Below are 20,840 nucleotides of genomic sequence, written 5' to 3'. Positions count from 1 at the left end.
TGCCCGGATCCTCGGACCACATACCTCGTCTAAATTGATATTCTTTACTAAGTGTTAAACGTAACCTAAGTTACGTCCGGTCCTCGGATCATCTACTTTGGGAAAATTAACATTTTTAAATTTATTCATCTAAGTGTCAAGCCGAAACTTGGTATGCCTCGATCCTCGGATCAATTACTTGGGAAAAATTAATACTTCGTTCTTTTTTTTTTTAACATAAACATCAGATATTTGCATAGACCATATGCCTTATCTTTACATAGTTCAAACTAGAGATCCAAAATGAAGAATCAAATACTCAAAAAAAAAAAAAAAAAAAAAAAAAATCAATTAAATGCAGTTCCCGGCATAATTAAACCCTCCTGGAGTATCAAATTTCAATTCAAGTTGTTGCTAGTAACTTTGGTAAAAGACAAGAAGATGATATTTATGGAATGATATGATCAGCATAAAAACAAAAAAAATATATGTATAAGAATCATCTAAAAACAAACATTCATTCTTGTATTAAATTCCAAAAAAGTACTTTTGCACCTATACTTAGGTATTACACTTGGAGACAAAATAAAAATAAAGAAAGGAAAGACAACAAGCAAGTCACTGTTTCAGCTTAATCTTCAGAGGGCCTTTGGAGTCTTGAGGAGATGGAAGCTGAGCCGAGGACTCAACGGCAATTCCTTTGCCTTTGGGATCATCTATCAAGGTTATTGGGTTAGCTTGATCACCCAACTCATCCTTTGAAGATTCCCGAAGATCACTTGAAGGCTGTACGTCTTCAATTGCCTTTTCTTGTGCAGGGTCAAGTTGTTCGGGGGCATCTTCGGGAAGAGTTGAGTCTTCAGCCAAATCACCCCCTTATCCTCGGATGATCCCCGGCGCCTTCTTGTGCAGGTCGTGAATGGAAGAAGCGCGAATTGCAGGAGGATAGTAGACACTCTCTGCTTTCCAAAGAGTGGAAGAGGCATCAACCCCAGCTTGGGAAAGTGCCTCATTCCACACTTGGAGGCAGTAGTGCCTACATACCTCGGGAACCTGAGCCTTGAAGGTTTCAGTGACCTCCTTCACGCCTATATCATAACCGTCTTGTTCGGCTTGGTCCCTCGAGTTCTCGGCCTCTTCCTTTGCTTTCTCGGCCTTTTTCTTCTCCTCAATGGCTTCTTCTTTGCCCTTGATGGCTTCTTCTTTGGCCTTCTCGTACTCGTGCGGATCTTTCTTAAGATCCTCTACGAGCCTTCGTGCTACTAAGAGGTTATCCTCGGCTTGGCGAAGCATTAGGCACCGATCCTCGGCCTCGTTTAGTCGTCGTTTTCGCATCAGCCTCTAAGCCCGCCTTGGCACTCTCAACCTTAGCCAATTTTGCCGTGACCTCCTGCAGCTTTCTTCTTATGAAGGTCCGAGATCTTTTGAGCAGCTTCACGCCCGGACTCCTCGGCCCTCGCAGACTTATAGGAATTAATGGCAATCTCTTCCGCCCTATGGGCGCATTGAACGGCCTACAAACAAAACATATAAACCTTAGACGTATAGATATATATAGGAAATAAAAACAAAAGTCAAGGTTTTAGAGAAAACTCACCATTGCAAGCTCCTTCTTCAAAGTCATGAAGACGGTGTGGTCCCTTTTCTTTCTCACTCAATCATATCCTCGGGGAGTAACAGCTTGCTCCAAAGCATCCGCGACGCATGCCGCTGTCCCTTCATCGGAATTTCTAATGGACGCATCCACGGTAATGACCTCATCGTCCATAGAAAGGTCGAAGCCATACGGGGGCGCGTACGACCGCCCGTTGGTCGGTTCTTCTTTCCGACCTAGTCCGTATGGTGCGGGCTTGCTTTGCACCCTTTTCAACCTCGGGCTCCTTGGATACAGTAACCCTTTCCTACCTCCACAACTTCCTTCCCTTTCGGCTGATCCCTTTTTCTTTTGAGATCAGCTATGTTGGCACGTTGAGTTTGGGAGGATGGAGGAGGAGGAGGAAGCCTAGCTTCGTGGCGTTTGTCGGCACCCTTTTCTTGAGTCCGAGGGCGCACCTCTTTTGGAGGTTCTTGGACTCTAGGGTCCTTGTCGCCGCCCTCAAGGACATCTTTCAGCTGGGTTTAATCTTTCGTTGAATGCCCATAACGTCAAGTTCTTCGCAGTAACCTTTGAGATTTGGGTAGAAGTGCCGAGGATGGAAGTTGAGTCTTCGTGAGAGTAGAGTTGATTAAAAACCTCGAACTCGTCCTCGGAATCTGGTACGTCAACTTCTTCTTCTTCTTCTTCTTCCTTTACAAGCAAGGTAGGAAGATGCGGCTTCACCGCAGGTTAAAATTGTGGAGAAAGGAACCGTGGGAATCCCAACCGGAACAAATGGTGGCGGTTGGATTGGTTGGGTGACCAAGGTACCTTGAGGAATGGTAGTCCCCCCGGTAGCAAAAACCCTCCACGCGCAACGCTAATCCGAGGAAGACGAGGATCGCGGGCTTTAATCACGCACTTCGGCGCCCGAAAGGCTTTTGATATTGGAGTGTAGCCGAGGATCGATGAGCCGCACGGAGTTGACCGTCGGTGTGCACGAAGATCTCGGCTTGTAGGATCCTATCCAATCGCCCGAAATCCACAAGGTTAGGATGACGATCCGCCGCGTGTGGATCCGCAGTTGTCCAAGTAAAAGTGGGTAAGAGTAAGTAAAAAGACGAAAGATAAAAGTATGTAAAAGAAACTTCACCTGGAGTCCCTTCCCTTGTCGGACAGGAGGCTGTCGTGCCAATTTCCCGATATGATCGGGAAGTCATTTTTTAGGCCCTTATTTGATTCGGGCGGACATTGAATTAGCCTCGACTTCGGGTGTCTAGACTTTAGGTAATATTCATCTTTTTTGCTTAGGTGATGGAGGTTATAAACCTAGTTCACGTCGTGGTGAGTGAGCCCTAGGTTCATCTTCTCATTTAAAGCGTCTATGGAACCTAAGATCCTAAAGACATTTGGGGCACACCGGGTGGGAGCCAACCTAAAAGCCCTAAGATAATCCCTAGTCACAGCTCCCATGGGGATTTTCATTCCCCCTTCGATGAACGCAATCATCGGGATTACAACTTCCCCGTTTTTCTTTTTGTATAAAACTCTTCCTCGTTACGCACCTAATGGATACATCCGAGGGAATTTTGTACTTAACCTTAAACCGTTCTATTTTTTCGTTTGAATCCACCAGGGACGCAAATCTACCCATTCTTTTTGAAAAAAGGCGGGGTGTGGAGAAAAAATAACTATGCCGAGGATGAAAGACACAAGAAAAAGAGAAGATGGGAAAGAAAAGAAACAAAAGAAACAAAAAAGCCGATAAGGAGGGGCGAGTATTGAAGAACTTACTTTTAAAAAGGAAGAAAGCACGGTCACCTCGGACAGGGTACTTGATAGACGAGAGAGAGAGTACGGGGAGATGAAAAGTGTGGCAGGTACGTTATGAGGTTTACGTAGTGTGAAGAATTTTGAAGAAAATTAGTATTTATATGTCGAAGATGTTTTAAAGCGGGCGAATTCCCGCCTCAACCCAAGAATCGCTCTCGACCGTTGGATATGTGTCATATTAATGAAACGTGGGGGACATAGAAGCGCCAACAATCAATTCGGGGGCGTTTCGCATACCGAAGCATTGGGAACACGCGATGGGTGATTCGAAGTTATCTCTGTCAACAATGTTGCCAAAAGTCTCAGGTAACAGGTCTATTTAAGTCGAGATTCTATTTTTCTCCCGAGGTGAAAAAATAAAGAAACTCGAGGGGCTATTGTAGGGGTATTGGGCCCAATAGCATATGAAGGATGGCCCAACGAAGTATTTTGGGCTGGAAACCCAAAATCCGAAGACATCAAAATGGTCGTGGACTATTTACATATCCAAACACGTCCGAGGAGTAGATTTGTCCTCGGATTTCAAGGTCGAGGACATAGAAAGAGAAGTTTGGTATCCCTGGGTTATATTATAATGAGTCCTACAATTATGGGGATGCACAGTATACGTGGAGGGCGAGAGAAAGAACGGTGGAATGTCTAAAAATAAAGCTGCTACCACCGCCCATACATTAAAAGCTCTGTAAATTGATACACCGACCGTATAGATGGAAGGATGGGACCTGAACATCGGGCTTGGAACTTGGTCCCTAATCCCAGCGGGCTTTAGGGAAGAATGGATGGGACAAGTATCCAAAAAGGGGGATTGCAACCAGAAAAGTGGAAGGTGATGAAGGGAAAGGAAAGGATATAAATAGGAGGAAAGGCATACGAAGAAGGGGGGGACTTTTCTGAGTAAAAGAGATAGAGCCAATAGTAAATGATAATCAACACTTGTATCCAAACTTGAGAAATATCATTAGAAACCATCCTCGGACACAATCCGAGGACGATTTCTCAGTCTTACTCTTTGCAAACGATTCTTTGTTCTGTTCTATTGGGCCCAAAGCCCGTTCTTTTTGTAATTGTCTAAACCATCCTTGAAATCTAAATTACAAGCCCATCCTCTACAAATTCATTGTAAAGAAAGGTCTTTCAAGCCCATTTTTCTCCCAGTCGTAGTTTGGGAACTTGAATTGTGTCCTTACACGTGGTTCAAATTTCAGAGTTGTGAAGTGGCACATCCTAGAAGAGAGACAATATAGCCTAGACTTGAAAGGTACAAAAAAGATGCCCCCAGGAGATAAGTGATGCAAAGTATACTTCAGAGACGTGGGAATATGTCCACAAAAGATGAGCAATGCCATGCAGACTCCATTCCTTGCAACAGAGGTTGAAGATTTTATTTTACTCCATAACTGAGAATCAACTTATCATTATTTCAAGGAAAGCTAAGTAACACCGATTCTTCGCAGCTATCACTTTCTACCACAATGATCTTTGAACATCATATAGTGAGCAATTGATTGATCTTAAGCGACGCCTTGCCAATCAAAGGGTTCTTGAAAGCATGTTGACGACCTTTGGACAAACTCTTCAAGCTAGACTGGCAGTCCTTCTTCTTTTTATGTGACTGAACTTAGTGAAAAGTACTAAGCTACCTACGTACCCCGGAGAGGGATCAAGTCATTACGTAGTTCAACCAAATTTTTTTTTTTTTTTTATGGTTTTGATGATTTTTTTTTTTTTGTTTTGTTGTTTTTGTTTTTTTTTTCTGTTTTTTTGTTGTTGTTTCTTTTTACAAAAAGGGAGGGCTCACGTGTGTAATCCTCGCCCTACACCCCACGGCATTTCATGGGTACCAATTGCGCAACAGTGGGTATCACCTCTAATCGAACCTGAGACCTTGGCCTCAAGGGTGACATGGGCATCCAACCACTACGCCACATTCACAAATGGTGACATAGAGTGGGATTAATTTCTCCTTATTTGTGCACTTTCAAAGGTAATGGAAAAACATCATGTACCCTTGTAGTGCTGCAGTGGGTAGTTTAAGCTCTTACCGAGGAGCAATTCTTGATTTTCAAGCATAGAAGCGTTTGAGGAACTTCCCATTGATGGGGCCGATCCTTACACCCTCCTGGTCAATCAACTTGTAAGCTCCATTAGTGTAGACTTCTTGTACAACATAAGGTCCATACCATTTCGAGGTGAACTTACCGCCTGTACGATGAGTCATGATGATAGGTCTTCGAACAGCGAGGACTAAGTCACCAACTTGGAATGATCGTGGTTTAACTCTTTTATTGAATGCGCTTGACAAACGAGCTTGATAGCACTCAAGGCGCTGTTGGGCCTCGAGCCTTTTCTCATCCAGTGCCTCCAACTCTTGTAACCTAAGCTTGGCATTTTCCTCTTCAGTTAACCCTTCTTGAGTGGCGATCCGTAGTGATGGGATCTGGCGTTCTAAGGGAAGGATAGCTTCTACTCCATAAACGAGAGAATACGGGGTCGCTTGAGTAGGCGTTCGAAATGTTGTTCGATATGCCCATAATGCTTCTCCAATTCTTTCGTGCCAGTCTCGCTTAGTTTTGGATACCACTTTCTTTAACAAACTACCAAGAGTTTTGTTAAAGGCTTCGGCTAATCCATTCACTGGGGCATTGTACATAGAAGAATTGTACTGTTTGAATGCAAATTTCTCGCACAACTCTGTCATCAACCTATTCTGAAACGGTTTGCCATTATTGGTTATGATATATCGAGGGACACCATACCGATAGATCAAGTGAGTTCGGATAAAATTGACCACCGTCTCTTTCTTTACTTCCCTAAGAGGCACAACTTCTGCCCATTTCGAGAAGTAATCAGTTGCAGCCAAGATGTACAAATGGCCGCCAGATGATTTTGGTAATGGTCCTATTGCGTCAAGCCCCCATGCATCAAAAGGCCAAGAAGCTACAGTTGGGTGTAGAGGTTCTGGTGGCTAATGGATGAAGTTTGCATGATATTGACAAGCTTCGCACTTCTTAGCATACTCCATGGAATCTTGCACCATCGTAGGCCAATAGTAACCCATTCGCTTGATCCTGTAGTGTAACTTAGGACCTGATTGGTGTGCACCGCATATTCCAGAATGAGCTTCTTCTAAGGCTTGTTTAGCCTCTTCCTCTCCTAAGCAACAGAGAAACAAACCATCAAATGAACGGCGGAAGAGAGTTTCTTTATAGTAAATGAATCGAGCAGCCCTTCGCCAAACTTCGGTCTTGTGGCGTACATCATCTGGGAGTCTTCCATGTTGAAGGTACTCAATGATTGTTTGTCACCAATCTTCCTTTTCGACAAGGCATACAAATATGACGTTGGCTTGCTTTTCTTCTTTTTCTTCTTCAATCCCGGAAGGCACCACCCACCTTTGGGAAACAGCAACTTTGGCAGTCTCTTCTTGGGATAATGCTAAGGTGGTAGCCAAATTAGCTAAAGCATCAGCCTGTCTATTCTCCTTCCTCGGTATATGCTCCAATGTAATTGCCTCAAAATTTGTGAGCAACTTCTTCGCATATTTGCAATAAGGGACAAGGTCCTCTTTCTTGACATCATACTGCTCCAAGATTTGGTTGATAATTAATTTGGAATTCCCAAAGATCTAGAGTTGCGATATGCCGATTTCAATGGCCATTTGTAGACCAATGATCAATGCTTGATATTCGGCTACATTGTTAGAGCAAAGTTTGCTTAATGAGAACGAATATAGAAGTATTTGTTGTTGTGGAGAAACAAACACTACACCTGTCCCCGCTCCTTCTTGACGTGCAGCCCCATCGAAAAACATCATCCATGGTGGCATTACTTCAATGTAAAACACATCCTCATCTGGGAAATCATCAGAGAACTCCCAATCAGATGGAACTGGGTGATCAGCTAAGAAATCTGCCAATACTTGTCCTTTGATAGCTTTTTGCGGAACATATGCAAGGTCGTATTGTTGCAGCAAGACTGCCCATCGAGCTATGCGACCCGAAACCACTGGCCTGGAGAGGACATATTTAATCGGGTCCACCTTTGCTATCAAACAGACCGTATGTGCTTGCATGTAGTGCTCCAGTTTGTCTACGGCAAAGAAAAGAGCGACGCACATATTTTCAATAGGAGATTAATTTAATTCAGCTCCATTGAGAGTTCGACTTAAATAATAAAGGGCTCTTTCTTTCCCTTCTTTATTTTCTTGTGCCATAAGAGCACCTAGAGACCTTTCTTGTGCCGCGATGTACAACACCAAAGGCTTTCCCGGGATAGGAGCACCTAAAACTGGAGGATTAAGCAAGTATCTTTTGATGCGTGCAAAAGCATTGCTACAAGGCTCATCCCATTGAAAGTGTGCATCCTTCTTCATTAATCTATTGAAAGGTTGACATCGACCTGCCAGGTTTGAAATAAATCGTCGTATATAAGCTAGTTTTCCTTGCAAGCCTCTAAGTTCTCGCAGGTTCTTGGGCTCTGGCATTTTCTGGATAGCTTCAATTTTGGACTGGTCAATTTCAATACCGCAGTGCCTTACAATGAAACCAAGAAATTTCCCGGATGTTACACCGAAAGCACATTTGCGAGGGTTCATTTTAAGCTGATACTTTCTTAAGCGGTTGAACAAGGATCGTAAATCTACCAGATGGTCTTCCCTCCTTTTTGATTTAACCACCAGATCATCGACATAACACTCCACGTACTTATGAAGTACATTATCAAAGATCTTTTGCATGGCTCGTTGATAAGTAGCACCAGCGTTCTTTAATCCAAAAGGCATCACTTTGTAACAGTAAATACCTTTAGGGGTACAAAAAGCTGTGAACTCTTCATCCTTAGGATTCATTCGAATTTGGTTGTAACCAGAAGAGCCATCCATGAAAGATAAGGCTTCATGACCAGTAGTGGCGTCAACCATGATCTCAGTGATAGGCAACGGAAAATCATCCTTGGGACATGCATTGTTCAGATCATGGAAGTCAACGCACACCCGGATTTGTCCATTCTTCTTTTTGACAGGGACGATATTAGTGATCCACTCCGGATACTGTACTTCACGGATGAAGCCTGCCTCAATTAGCTTATTGACCTCAGTTTCTATTTGAGGGATAAGCTCTGGCCGAAAGCGTCTTTGAGCTTGTTTTACTGGGTGAACGCCCTTCTTTACTGCCAAATGGTGTAAAGCAATACTTGGATTGAGCCCAGGCATTTCTTTGTAAGTCCAAGCAAACACATCTTTATATTCTACCAGGAGCTGGAGGTATCCTTCTTCTTCTGCAGGAGTGAGAAGGGCACTGATGAAAGTTGGTCGAGGTTCTTCAGTAGTTCCTAAATTGATCTCTTTAAGTTCATCAACTGTAGCCTGTACTCCATCTTCCAAGGCTAGGGGAGCTTCATCGACCTCATTCTTTGCGGCTTCATCATCTGACAGTGTATCTTCTTCTACTATAATGTGAAACGAGGATGATACTTCTTCATTTTGCTCATTGTGGACGAGTGACTGACTTGTGTGTACAATCGTTCGCCTTTTGACTTTGAGAGCTCCTTCAGTGCTGATATCCAAGATAAAGTTACGCTTCATGCGTGAAGGAATACTACTACGTATCTCATCATTAGTTTTCTCCTCCTTTTGGTCCTTAGAGTTTATTAAACTTTCAGAGCAAGTATCAATGGGCCTTTTTGTTGCCCCCAATCGATTAAAGATTGATCCACACGCAAAAGTGTCCCGAATTTGCGTTAAACAAGCCGTATTCAACCTGTCGAACACTGTAATTCGTGACGATGAAGCCTTAATGCGATCGAATACTGAGATGCGTGATGAAGAATGATCTTTTCTTTGATTCGGACTTTCATCAACCTCTATTGTTATGTATTGGGAACTTGAAGCATTGCTTCTTTTATTGATCCATATTTGAGCTGGTGGTTCTGGAGTATAACCTATTCCGGTCTTTGGGATAGGAATTTCATGCCCTTCAAGTCGCATTTTCCCTTGCGTTTTACTAAGACCATGCATCTTTTCTCCGGTGGCTTCTGGAATTAGTTTCCCTAGGCCACTTTGTTTTGAGAAATCATAGCCTGCTTTGGCTAATAGCCTATATGCCTTTGGGTCAAACCATTCTTTCGTCCGTTTACTTGGTAGAATACCATGCTCTGTCAAACTTTGTAAAGACTTCACGAATCCATTTAGTGGCTTTGAGGGCAAAGGATTTGTGGATGAAGTTAAAGGCATTACATGATTTTCTTTCAACATGGCTACATCCTTCATTGTAAGCTTTGTAGGCGGTCTTCGCATGTCCATTGTAGATTGAAGGCATTCCGTGAATGGTGATTGTCCATTTTTGCGGCGTGACAATGGTACATAACGGAGAATGGAGGGTTATTGGAAGGCGTAGAACTTTCATCCCCTCTCTCTGAATTGCTAGTAGACTCACTAGATTGTTTATTCCCATATCGTGGATCTTCCTTTGGGGAAGGAATATCCTTTCTAGTGATGAATTTAACATGCTTCTTTTCACCCTGCTTGCTTTTCATGGACGGGACTTCAACTGGGAGAACTTCATTAGGGATATCATCTTCTACATAAAACTTCGCGTCAGCAAAGTGAGCTTCAGTTTCAGAAAAAGGCTTCAAGTCGGCATCTACTTTCTTTATTCCACCTTGAAGATACTTGAAACATTGGTGCAAAGTTGACGACACTATTCCATTCCCATGGATCCATGGACGTCCTAACAACATGTTGTAGGTTGTCTTGGCATCAATGACATGGAACAAAACATTGCTTGTCAATTCTCCAATAATTAACTCCAAGTGTATCATGCCGATGGCGCGTTGTCCTCCTTGGTTAAAACCTTGTATGACCAAGCGACTGTGTGATAATTCCTCCATAGCAAGACCAAGTCGTCTCATTGTCATTTTCGGTAGTATATTAATAGCTGAACCTCCATCAATGAGAATGCGATCAATCTTTTGTTCACGAGCATAACCAGAGACATAAAGTGGACGATTGTGAGGCTTAGGGCCTAACAATAGATCCTCGTCAGTGAAAGTCAAGTCTGGAGAGCATGCGAAACATTCCTGTGTTTGTTGAAGTGTATTGGTACAAGGAGTGTACATCTTTGGCTCTTCAAGAGCTTGGATGATCCCTTCTTTCGGTGAGGTGGAGAATTGCGAGGGTTCATCTTTATCAACCTGAGATTTGAGTTGTTCTAAAGACGACAAAGTCTTATTTGAACTACCATGGTCAACACCTTTTTGTTTTTCATCAACTTCACAACGAGAGACCGTGTGAACAGCCTCTGCTGACTTGTTTTGAAAGAATTTTATGGGGAAAAATTCTTCCAATGTGACAAGACTTCGAAATTTTTGGGTTTGTGCAGAATCATCACACATTTCCATTCTTAGTCTTTCTTTTCTTTTATCATTCTTTCTTCTTGACTGTGGCTGAATTTGGTTTTGTGCTCTTCTGGACTCTTAGGTGATCAAATGAAGAGGGAATACTCGTCTCTTCTTCCATCTCTTACGAGTAACCAACGTCCAACCTTCTTCCTCATCCATTGCTGACTTTTTATCACCATTTGAGTTATAATCAGATGCTTTTTGTGAGAGCTGAACTTGAACAGGTTCCAAAGAGCCAAATCGGATGAACGTGGTATTCGCCCTCTGCTTAGTAGTTGGAGACTTGCAACTAGGCGACCCGTAAGCAAATGTTACAAGGTTTAACTGAGCAACGTCATTAACATCTAAGTTGAATTTCCTTTCCTTGGCTAGCTTCATGATGAGTTCTTTAAGAACAAAGCATTTTTGGATCGGATGACTTATGATGCGATGATACCTACAATAGTTCGGGTCATCAACCTTTCCTATTTCTTCGGGTCGTTTGCATTCTGGCAATTCAATTAATTTCAAGTTGAGCAGTTGTTCTAGCATTTCGGGTATATCTGCATCAAGGAAAGGATACACCTTCTGTTCCCATTCCTTGAGTGATGAGCGACGCATCTCGCGTCGTTGGCCTCCCTCAGGCCTCTTCTCGTTAGCCTTTACATTTCCCGTTGAAATTTTGACTGGGGCAGGGTTGACATTCATGGTGTGTTTGACATTACTTTTTGTATTCCTGTCATTTCTCCTTATTTCTCGCCTTTCTTTTTTTTCTTCAGGTACGGGAGGTTTCATATTTTCATGGCAAGAGATACTCAATTCCATGTCATGCGCACGAGTTGCCAATTCTTCGAATGTTCGGGGCTTTACCCCTTGTAGGATGTACAGAAGTCCCCAATGCATGCCTTGGATGCACATTTCTACAGCAGATATTTCAGACAGTCTATCCTTACAATCTAAACTCAAAGAACGCCACCGACTGATGTAGTCAACAATGGGTTCGTCTTTCCACTGCTTAGTATTGGTAAGCTCCATCATGCTTACCGTACGACGCGTGCTGTAAAACCGGTTAAGGAACTCTCTTTCCAACTGATTCCAACTATCAATTGACTCAGGTTCCAAATCTGTATACCAATCAAAGGCATTCCCTTTCAGAGAACGAACAAACTGCTTTACAAATAGGCCTCCTTGAGTCCCTGCGTCCTCACAGGTTTCTACAAAGTGCGCAACGTGTTGCTTAGGGTTTCCCTTGCCATCGAATTGCAAGAACTTGGGGGGTAGATACCCATTTGGCATTCTCATATTGTCAATGCGCTTCGTATAAGGTTTTGAATATATGAGAGAATGTGTAGAAGAACCTCCATATTGTACTCGTATGGTGTTCGTTATCATGTCCTACAGTTGTTGGACAGATATCGAGGCCATTGAGGTGGAATGTCTTTGTTGAGAAGTGCCTTCACCTCCTTTTCCCTTATCACCCCTAGAGTTTTCGTCCTTCAAGGTAAAGCCAGGAGGTTGCTCAAGGTCTAGATTTGATTCACCCGAATCTTGGACTTCCAGTTTGTTCATCAGGGTTGCAATTTGGACGTCCTTATCTTCAAGTGCTTTTGTGAGAAGGGTGACCCTTTGTTCCATTTCAGCCATTTTTTCTTCCACGGTAGAGGTGTTGGTCATCATTACTGGCATAACCTCTAGATATGATGGAGAAAACGATGCGACAGGACGAGTCAAAGGCATTTTGTTCCTTAGGCTTCTCATCACGGGTGAAGAGTTGATAGAAAAGGTCTTTGTTGAGGATGATTCATCATTGATCTCAAAATCCTTCAAGACAGATGAATCCTTAGCGGTAGCTTTCCTTTTTGCAAGAAAGTCTAGAGAGATGATATTATGAAGCTTGCTTTCTTTGGTTGATTGGGGTTGCGGTTGATCAAGAGCTTTGGATCGACTACGAGTGATTGGGCCGACATAATCATCCGCAACGGAAGCATCCATCACCGATTTTTGAGCATTCTTGTTAGAAGCCATCGAAGCTAGTAGTAGATTGAATTTCTTTTCTTTTGAAGGAGAAAGAGATGAGAGGCAGAGATGTCCCACCGGGCGTGCCAGAATTTGTCGACGACTAAATTTCTTAGTTCGAAATAAATCAAACAAGTAAAATAGTTTCACAAATACGAATTTGTATTGATAAATGTGTGGTACAATTCTCTATAATTACAAAAGAGTGATCCTCTGATTTGATCTTCCTAAAAGATTTATTGATTGGAATTGTGGTAATGTGATTTTGATTTGAACACAAAATATCCTTCAATTTGGCTAAGGAATGGATCGAAGATCTTTGAAACGGAATTACAATGAATCTCTGGCTATGAGCTTGTTAGAAATTCTTTGTTCTTCGTGTTCTTCGTGTGTTCTTCGTGTTCTTCGTGTTAACTCCCCCTATGCGTGCCATAACGAAGTGTTCCAATGGGCCTTAGGCCTTATTTTGGGTTATGACTAAGTGGGCCTACGTGGGCCTTCCAAGCCCAAACCCCCTACACATGCATTTAGAATAATACATGTGCTTAGATATAAATGGTTTTGATTTTAGAGGGGGGACATGTCCTTACTTTAAATTCTTTTTAAAAAACCCATGACTAGCAAGAGTTAATGTTGAGATTAAATAAAAATCTCAATGTGTGAGGGCTACCTCGATCACTCTTATGTGTGATCTATGGCATGCCTGCTAGTATCTTGTTGTTAAAAGAGATTTTTCAAAAATCAAGGTGAAAAATATGGATTTTAAACAAAATTTTAAAGGGTGTATATTGGAACCTTCCCATCTGTTCTAATCGGGTCGGTGGCTTTTCGCGGTCAGCAGCTGGTTTGGAACTTCTCCGCTTGTTTTGATCGAGTCGGTCATGGGTTAGGCACACACCCGACCCGGACCGACCCGTGGACAGCCTTATATGTCAATTTGTAATCCTATAGTAAATTTGTGTTATCCTTAGTATCACTAATAATAATAAAAGAAGGTAAACAACCATTATATACACACACACACACACATATAATTTTATAAAATTTGAACCTTTTGTAATAGGGGACAATGCTTTTTTTCTTAGGAGTAGAATTTTGAGCCTTTTGTGGTGTGGGCCTTAGGCCATCCCTACAGGGGCATGGGTCTAGAATTTGACGGTTTTGAAAATGACTTCAAATTCAAAGTCCAACCATTGGATGGGAAGAGCACGGTAAAAAATGGGTATTGGTGAAATTAAGGTGTGATTGGATGGTTTGGTTGTGAGAGCAGGCCGATTAAAGTACGGATACATGACATGTAACCTTCATGTGCCAATTTAGATTCCAATTCTAACCGCTGGATTTACATAGCAAGGTAAAGTATTGGTGTTGATGAAATTTAAGCTCAATTGAACAACCAGATCGAGCTCAAATTAAACCATTTTTACATATAAGCAAACCCATCATTTGTTTTAATATTTAATAGCTGAACTATATTGTTATTTTATAGTATTTGATATAGCTCACTCTAGAGATTTCATATTGTTCTTTTAACATATGACATATAATCTTTTTTATTATCTAATTTTGGGGAGCTATTCAATTTATGAATTATATCTAATTTATTTCATTAATTAATCTATGTATTTCATATACATACTCCTATTTATCCTTGTTTATTATAAAAAATTATACTAATTGTTTAAACTTTAAACCTTATGAACTTCAAACCACATGCTGCTACATATATTCTAAAATTTAAATTAACAAAATTTTTTTTTCTTATAATAAACAATTTCTTATAAAACTTTTTTTTTTTTGGAAAAGATTTCTTATAAAACTTTAACCCTTAGCCCCACATGTCCATCAATTCCCTTTTCCCTCAAAATTTTTTTCACTTTTCCCTCTAACACTCCCTACTCCCAACTCCCAACTCCCTCGGAACGCAATTCCCCTTTCCCGCTAAATTTTTTCACTTTTCCCTCCAACACTCCCAACTCACCATCACTCACACTCTCTCTGCCTTTCCTCAGTCCTCACCGTCACTCTCTCTCTCTCTCTCTCTCTCAGATCTCTCCAGTCTCCGACTCTCCTCATCGTCACTCTCTCTCTGCGAATCAATCGGCTTTCAAAGATTTACACATGCATACACACATTTATTGGTTTTGGCATCGATTTTGCGCTTGATTCTCGTTCCTCATTCTCTGCGAATCAACTGGGTCTTTCTACCACTCTCTTTCCTCAGGTAAATGACTCATTCTTTTCCCTCTTTTGCTAGTTTGGTTTCAAAAGAAAATTCTTTTTTGTGGGTTTCTGGGTGTGACGTTTTGGGAGGATTCTGATGATAATTAGCTTTTGTTTCCTTTTCTAGATTGAATTTGTGAACTGGTGAGTTTTTTGTTCTTTGCTTGTTGTTTACTTGTGTTGTCTTATTGAATTTATCATCTGGGTGTGTGTTAGATTTTGATTTTAGAGTTTGAATTCAGTTGGGTATGTGTCGAATTTGGTTTTTGATTGAATTTTATCAACTGAGTATGTGTTAGAGTTGGTTTTTGATTGCATTAAGGTGTTTGATTCTATATGGGGATATGTCTATTTATAGAGCGGAGTGAATCTGTCTAAGTCTTTTCACAAACGGAGCATGTAAGACTTGGTAATTCTTCAAGCGTTCTCAATTTCTTGTTTGATGGTTGAACCTTTCTTTAAACAATAAGTCTGTAATCTGTACATATTTGAAAAGCAGTCAAATTAGACTACTTTAATGCTATTGTGCAATTTTCGTGTTGCTTTTGATGAAAAAAAAAAAAATTAACCTTACGTTCATAGTATATTTAACAATGAAATGATTGAAGGACCCATGTATATATCTTGACTCTGTGAGGTCCTTTGGTATCAGACGTAATGAAATGATTGCATGCTATGTCACTGTTAGGGGTGAGAAGGGAATGCAGCTTTTGGAGAGCTGTTTGAAGCTAAAGGAATATGAGATGCTGCGAAGGAACTTTTGTGATACTGGACTTGGGGGAAAAAACATAAAAACATTTTCTTATATTTTTGTTTTTTTGGTAACTTTCTTGTTAAAAAATAGATGTTCAGTAGAAAAGTAGTGATTCCTTGTATTGTTTTTTGATGCATCATTGTGCTCCAGTTTTAAATTTTATTTTCATTTGTTGGTCATCTTATGAGTCTCTAGCCCAACCTGAGATGCATGTTTACTGTTTTAAAATAGCTATTGGGTGTTCCAGAACCACCAAGGTGAAAAATGCCAGGTGAAATTAAACAAGATGAGTCTTTTTCACCAACTGGCCACTGTAACTGTTTCAGTTTGTGATTTTTAAGTTGTAGGGTGTTGAGGTTCATAAAAGAACAGAGATTTTTTTTTTTTTTTTGAGAATTATAAAAACAAGGAAGGGCAGCAAAGATCGCAGGGCAAGGATAGTGAATGGCTTATTGCATTGTTTCTCTGTATAGTATATGACAAACCAACTTAATTTTCAACACTGTTGGGCTAATGTAATCAGCTTGGGATGGGATGATCAAATAACTAATAATTTTTATTTAGGTGTTATGAATTGGTTATTGGGTAACTAACCAATAAAAATCTAATCTGTTTTCGAGAAAGCTTATCCCAAACTCATAATGTTTCCTATGCATGTATGTTTGGTATCACTATAATGTATTGTCTTTCACTCCCATTATCATTTCCTTGTTTAATTGACCCACTTTAATCATTGTGTATAAAACTGGTAGGTCATTTTGAGTTACTTTCAATGTTGTGAATAGTGCTTCTTGTCCCAAATCTAAATGAATGAGTATTTTGTGTTTTGGCTTTTAATGCAACTAGATGGCATTTTCATAACCCCATCTCTAGTTATGTACCCTGAAGACCATGAAACATGGAATGTACAATTGTTTTGATCAATTGATGGAGGAGCCGCCTTTGGCTTCCCCAATGCTCCTGAGGATGCAGCCAGGGCCGGTCTTCACACTTGGAAGGATAATGTAGTTGACAGAAGCATTCAGGATGCTTATATCAATGCCATTAGACGAGAAAAGAATTTCATATATATTGAAAGTATGTGCCCTTTAGATGTTTAGTGAATTGGGTTTGTTTGAGCTTGTGTTGTTGAAGTTTTTGTTATGTTTTGCACACTTAGATATTGTACATGAGTAACGCGGTCATGGCCTTTGTAGTAAAGTGGTAATTTTTTATTTTACGAATTCGTAAAGTGGTACTTATTTTCCTTAAAAAATGTTTAAACAGTGGAAAGTGAGAGCCTTTTGGGATGAAAGATTGCTACTCTGTTACTTATTAAAAAAAAGAGATCGCTAACCTGTTGAAACTGTGTATTCTTCTATGTATGTTTTATCAAGTAATAGGGATTGAAACAATTCCAAGAGAGATTCATATTTTAAAATTGCATAAATGATTATTCATTGAGCTAGCTACATAATTAAATTCTGCAGCTTGGAAGGCCTTTCACCAAATACAATATCAAATAGTGGAGAACTTCATCAAATGCCTGGTCTGCATGATTATGGACTTCCAGCTGTAACAAGAGATTCTATTCAATGCCTTCCAGAATATAACAGCACGAACAAAGTTGGAGCGTCGTTTGAGACTCCTTGTGGGCATCTTTTGGTAATTGGCCCATATCGCTTCTCGTATGCTTAAAAAATCTAATTGATAATATTTAGTGATTAACTTGAAAATATTTCTAAATAAAATTGTTTGCTCTCAGATCAAACCTGTAGAATACATGGAATTGATTCCTTCCATGAGGCCAAATATATGGGTCACTTTAGCTGATGAAGTGCCTACATGGGTATCTGACAAGAGAAACAGGACATCAATGGATCGAACTATGAGATGGCTTGATGACTGCATTGCATTAAGTCCAGTAAGAACTATACATGTTTTCCCCCCATATTTGGACATTATAAATTACTGTATTAAGATGTTTCTGAGTTATCAATTGCTAGTCAATATTCATTGTTTGAGATTTCAAATGAAATTTGATTAACCAATATTATAGCAATTTTAAAATCTTTAGCTGTTATGCTGTGTGGGAATCTCCCTCCTAATGAGTGTTGCACACATTCATGGACATGAAACCCACTTTCCCTTCCCATTTGGATATTCAACTTCATTTATTATGATTAAATGTGAATCAATGTGAGATCGAGAGAAGGTTTTCCCAAATTCCTAGCTGCTTGCTCTCCCACCTTGTGGTTTTCATTCAATTTTTTTCGTAGAATCATGTAAATTGTGAGCTGACTGCTGAGTATTGACATGTTTTAGATCAATTTGATAGATCCCTTGTTGTATAGACTGGTCAATAATGGGCTTGTTTTAACCCATATTTGTTGGCAGGTGGAGCTGTATTTGTAGCCATTGTTAAAAAATAGATGTTCATTAGAAAAGTAGTGATTCCTTGTAAAACTAATGTTCATTAAAAAATAGATGTTGAATTGGGTTTCTTTTGGAAGCTCTTTCTGCTGGAATTCACATGGCCTTAAATTTGAGGAGGTCGGTGCTGTAAATCTTATTCCAAAAGAACTGTCACTGAAGATTGTTAGTAAGATTGAGGCAGGAGAAAGATTTACAGTCTATGTTGTCATTCCACTGGCCAGAGGGTATCCCAGAAAGTGCATCTGTGCAAGCAATATTGAATTGGGAAAATAGGACAATGGAGATGATGTACAAAGATATAGTGCAGGCCCTCCAAACTAAGGGGAAAGAGGCAAACCCATTCATAGTATTGAGACCTCTATTCTAGTGAGACACTGGACCATGACTTGCCAGGCCATTTGCTCAGTTATCCCATTCATATCACTGAAAAAGGAGTGGTCAAAGAGCTACCTGGGATAGAATTCTTCCCAGACACAGGCTAAAGTTCTTGGATCCAAGTCTGAATTACTGCCTCCAATTCTCACCACTTAATTGCCTTGCATTGATTTTAAAACTGAGCTTTTTTTTTTTTGTTCATCTTATTTCCCAGTACTATGAATGATTGGCAATCACTGATTGCTATGTGTTGTGGATATGTAAATAACATTTTTACTATAGTCTAGTTCATGCAACTTTCCAAAGAAGCGATCATGTAGTTCTTGTAGTGGTTAATTACGCAGATAGAAAATGATGGATAAATTAGAATTATGAAGTTCAAAGTCAAGCTGAGTCCAAAGGTTTCAAAGAATTAGAGCAACCAACTATAAGTTGGTGGCCTAATTGAAAACCAGAGATGAAAAACAAGATATTATGAATTTTAATAAGCATAATTTTGAATACAAATTTCCTATCACTTTATAATTCACCAATCATTATATTCTTTGAATTTTAAAATAACTTTTATCTCCAAAGAAAATTATTATTTGCGAAGGCCAATTGTGTTCCTCGCAAATAAGTTAGTATTAGTGAGGCTATGTTTTTAACTCTCACAAAAAATAAATTTTTGTAAGGGATTTTTATTGTTCCTCGGAAATAATTTGGTAGGAACATTTCCTTCCAAATTTTTTGACATTTTAATGATTATTTGTGAAGGTCGATCTTGGCCCTCGCAAATAGTTTAGTATTAGTAACGGCATTTTTTTAACTGTCACAAATAATACACTTTTTGCGAGAGATTTTTAATTGTCCCTCGCAAATAATATGGAGGGAAAATTTCCCTCCAAAATATTAGTATTTGTGATGGCTATAACACATAATTGCGACAGTTTTTTTTGTTGGTCACAAATATTTCACATTTTACCAAGTATTTGTGAGGGTTTTATTTTGCCATCACAAATAATATTTTTTGAGAGGGCTTTTTGGGTCCGTCAACAATTCTTGGTCGCTAATAGGCATTTTTTTTGTAGTGGTTTGAAGGTTTGTGATGGAAGTTCTTCGGTGCTTTAGAGGCTTGATTCTGTAGAGCTTCGTTGATTTATGGTTTGTTGAGGTTTCTAGAGGCTTTTGAGCTTGATTCCAGTGAACTTTGAGATCTGGACGAGTAGTTTGGATGATTTTGCTTCGAATGTTGTCTGTATTCGAGGTTGAAGTTCTTGAAATTCTTGAAGGCTTTGGGGTTTGATTTCGGCAGAGCTTCTGGATTTCTGAACTCAAGATATCTTCTTCCTTCTCTCTGTGTGTCCTCCTAAATGTCTTAGGAAGGCTTCTATTTATAGGAGTTTAGGGGTAGGTGAGCGACACGTGGCGGAGTCTGATTGGTGACACTTGTCACAGCTTGATTGGTCCGCTTACGTCATCGCTTACATGTGCAGGGCTACTTGTGTCATCGCTTACACGTGCAGAGCTGCTTGTGTCATCGCTTACACGTGCTGATGCAGTTTCATGCCTTTATTTCAATGACACTTGGCAAATTTCTATTGGAATCCGAATAGTGATAGCAAAACCTAGCAGCAGTACGTGGCGCCTTGTAATTGGCTGTATTTTGTGGACTTGGTAGTATGATGTGTCAGCTTGTGATAGGTCGGGAATTTTCCCTCTCTACAATGGCTTTGATTAAAATCATTGTTACTGAGATCCAGGTAAGTCAAATAAGGAAACTCAAGTGGTGAAGGACTAATCGTACCTCGCAAACCATAGTAATGAAGGTTTAGGTTAATTACATGGCCTGTTTGGCTGTTGCAGTGTACTCCGCCCCAATCGCAGCAATTCTTTTCATCTTCACTCCCCCACGAAGAGAGCATGTCGTTGCCATTAACAAAGCCTTTTTTGAATTCAAGGAGGGCTTGTCTCTCCTTCTTTATGCTCAAAACGCTGCCATTTCCAACACCTGAAGTGAATCCAAGGGCTGGTTTCAAATGTAGTAAAAGCGTTAAAAACGCATAGAGAAGTTTTAGGGACCTTCCACCCATGACCTTTATCATCGCTTATGAAGAGCAATTAAAATTAGCTAGGATCAAGAAGAGAGGAAGGACAGCTAGAAAATTCAGTGCAACAAGAATGATTTTTTTTTTTTGGTTTCCAATTACTTTTAATAAGCTCTGAGTCTCAGAATCCCCAGCATAATAAACTATTTATAGCGATGGCTCCATGCAAAACATAAAAGAATAATAAATAATAAATAATAAAACAAGA

At 40.2% G+C, this 20,840-nt stretch overlaps 1 pseudogene; it reads right to left on the bottom strand.

The window, feature by feature from the left end:
* LOC142620142 (receptor-like protein EIX2) overlaps positions 1-20,629 on the bottom strand; it is a 36,948-nt pseudogene extending 16,319 nt beyond the window's left edge.
* Between the last annotated feature and the right edge of the window lie 211 nt (positions 20,630-20,840).

Source organism: Castanea sativa, chromosome 12 (genome assembly GCF_040712315.1).
Source record: "Castanea sativa cultivar Marrone di Chiusa Pesio chromosome 12, ASM4071231v1".
NCBI lineage: Eukaryota > Viridiplantae > Streptophyta > Magnoliopsida > Fagales > Fagaceae > Castanea > Castanea sativa.
This window is presented reverse-complemented; position numbering and strand designations above follow the sequence as displayed.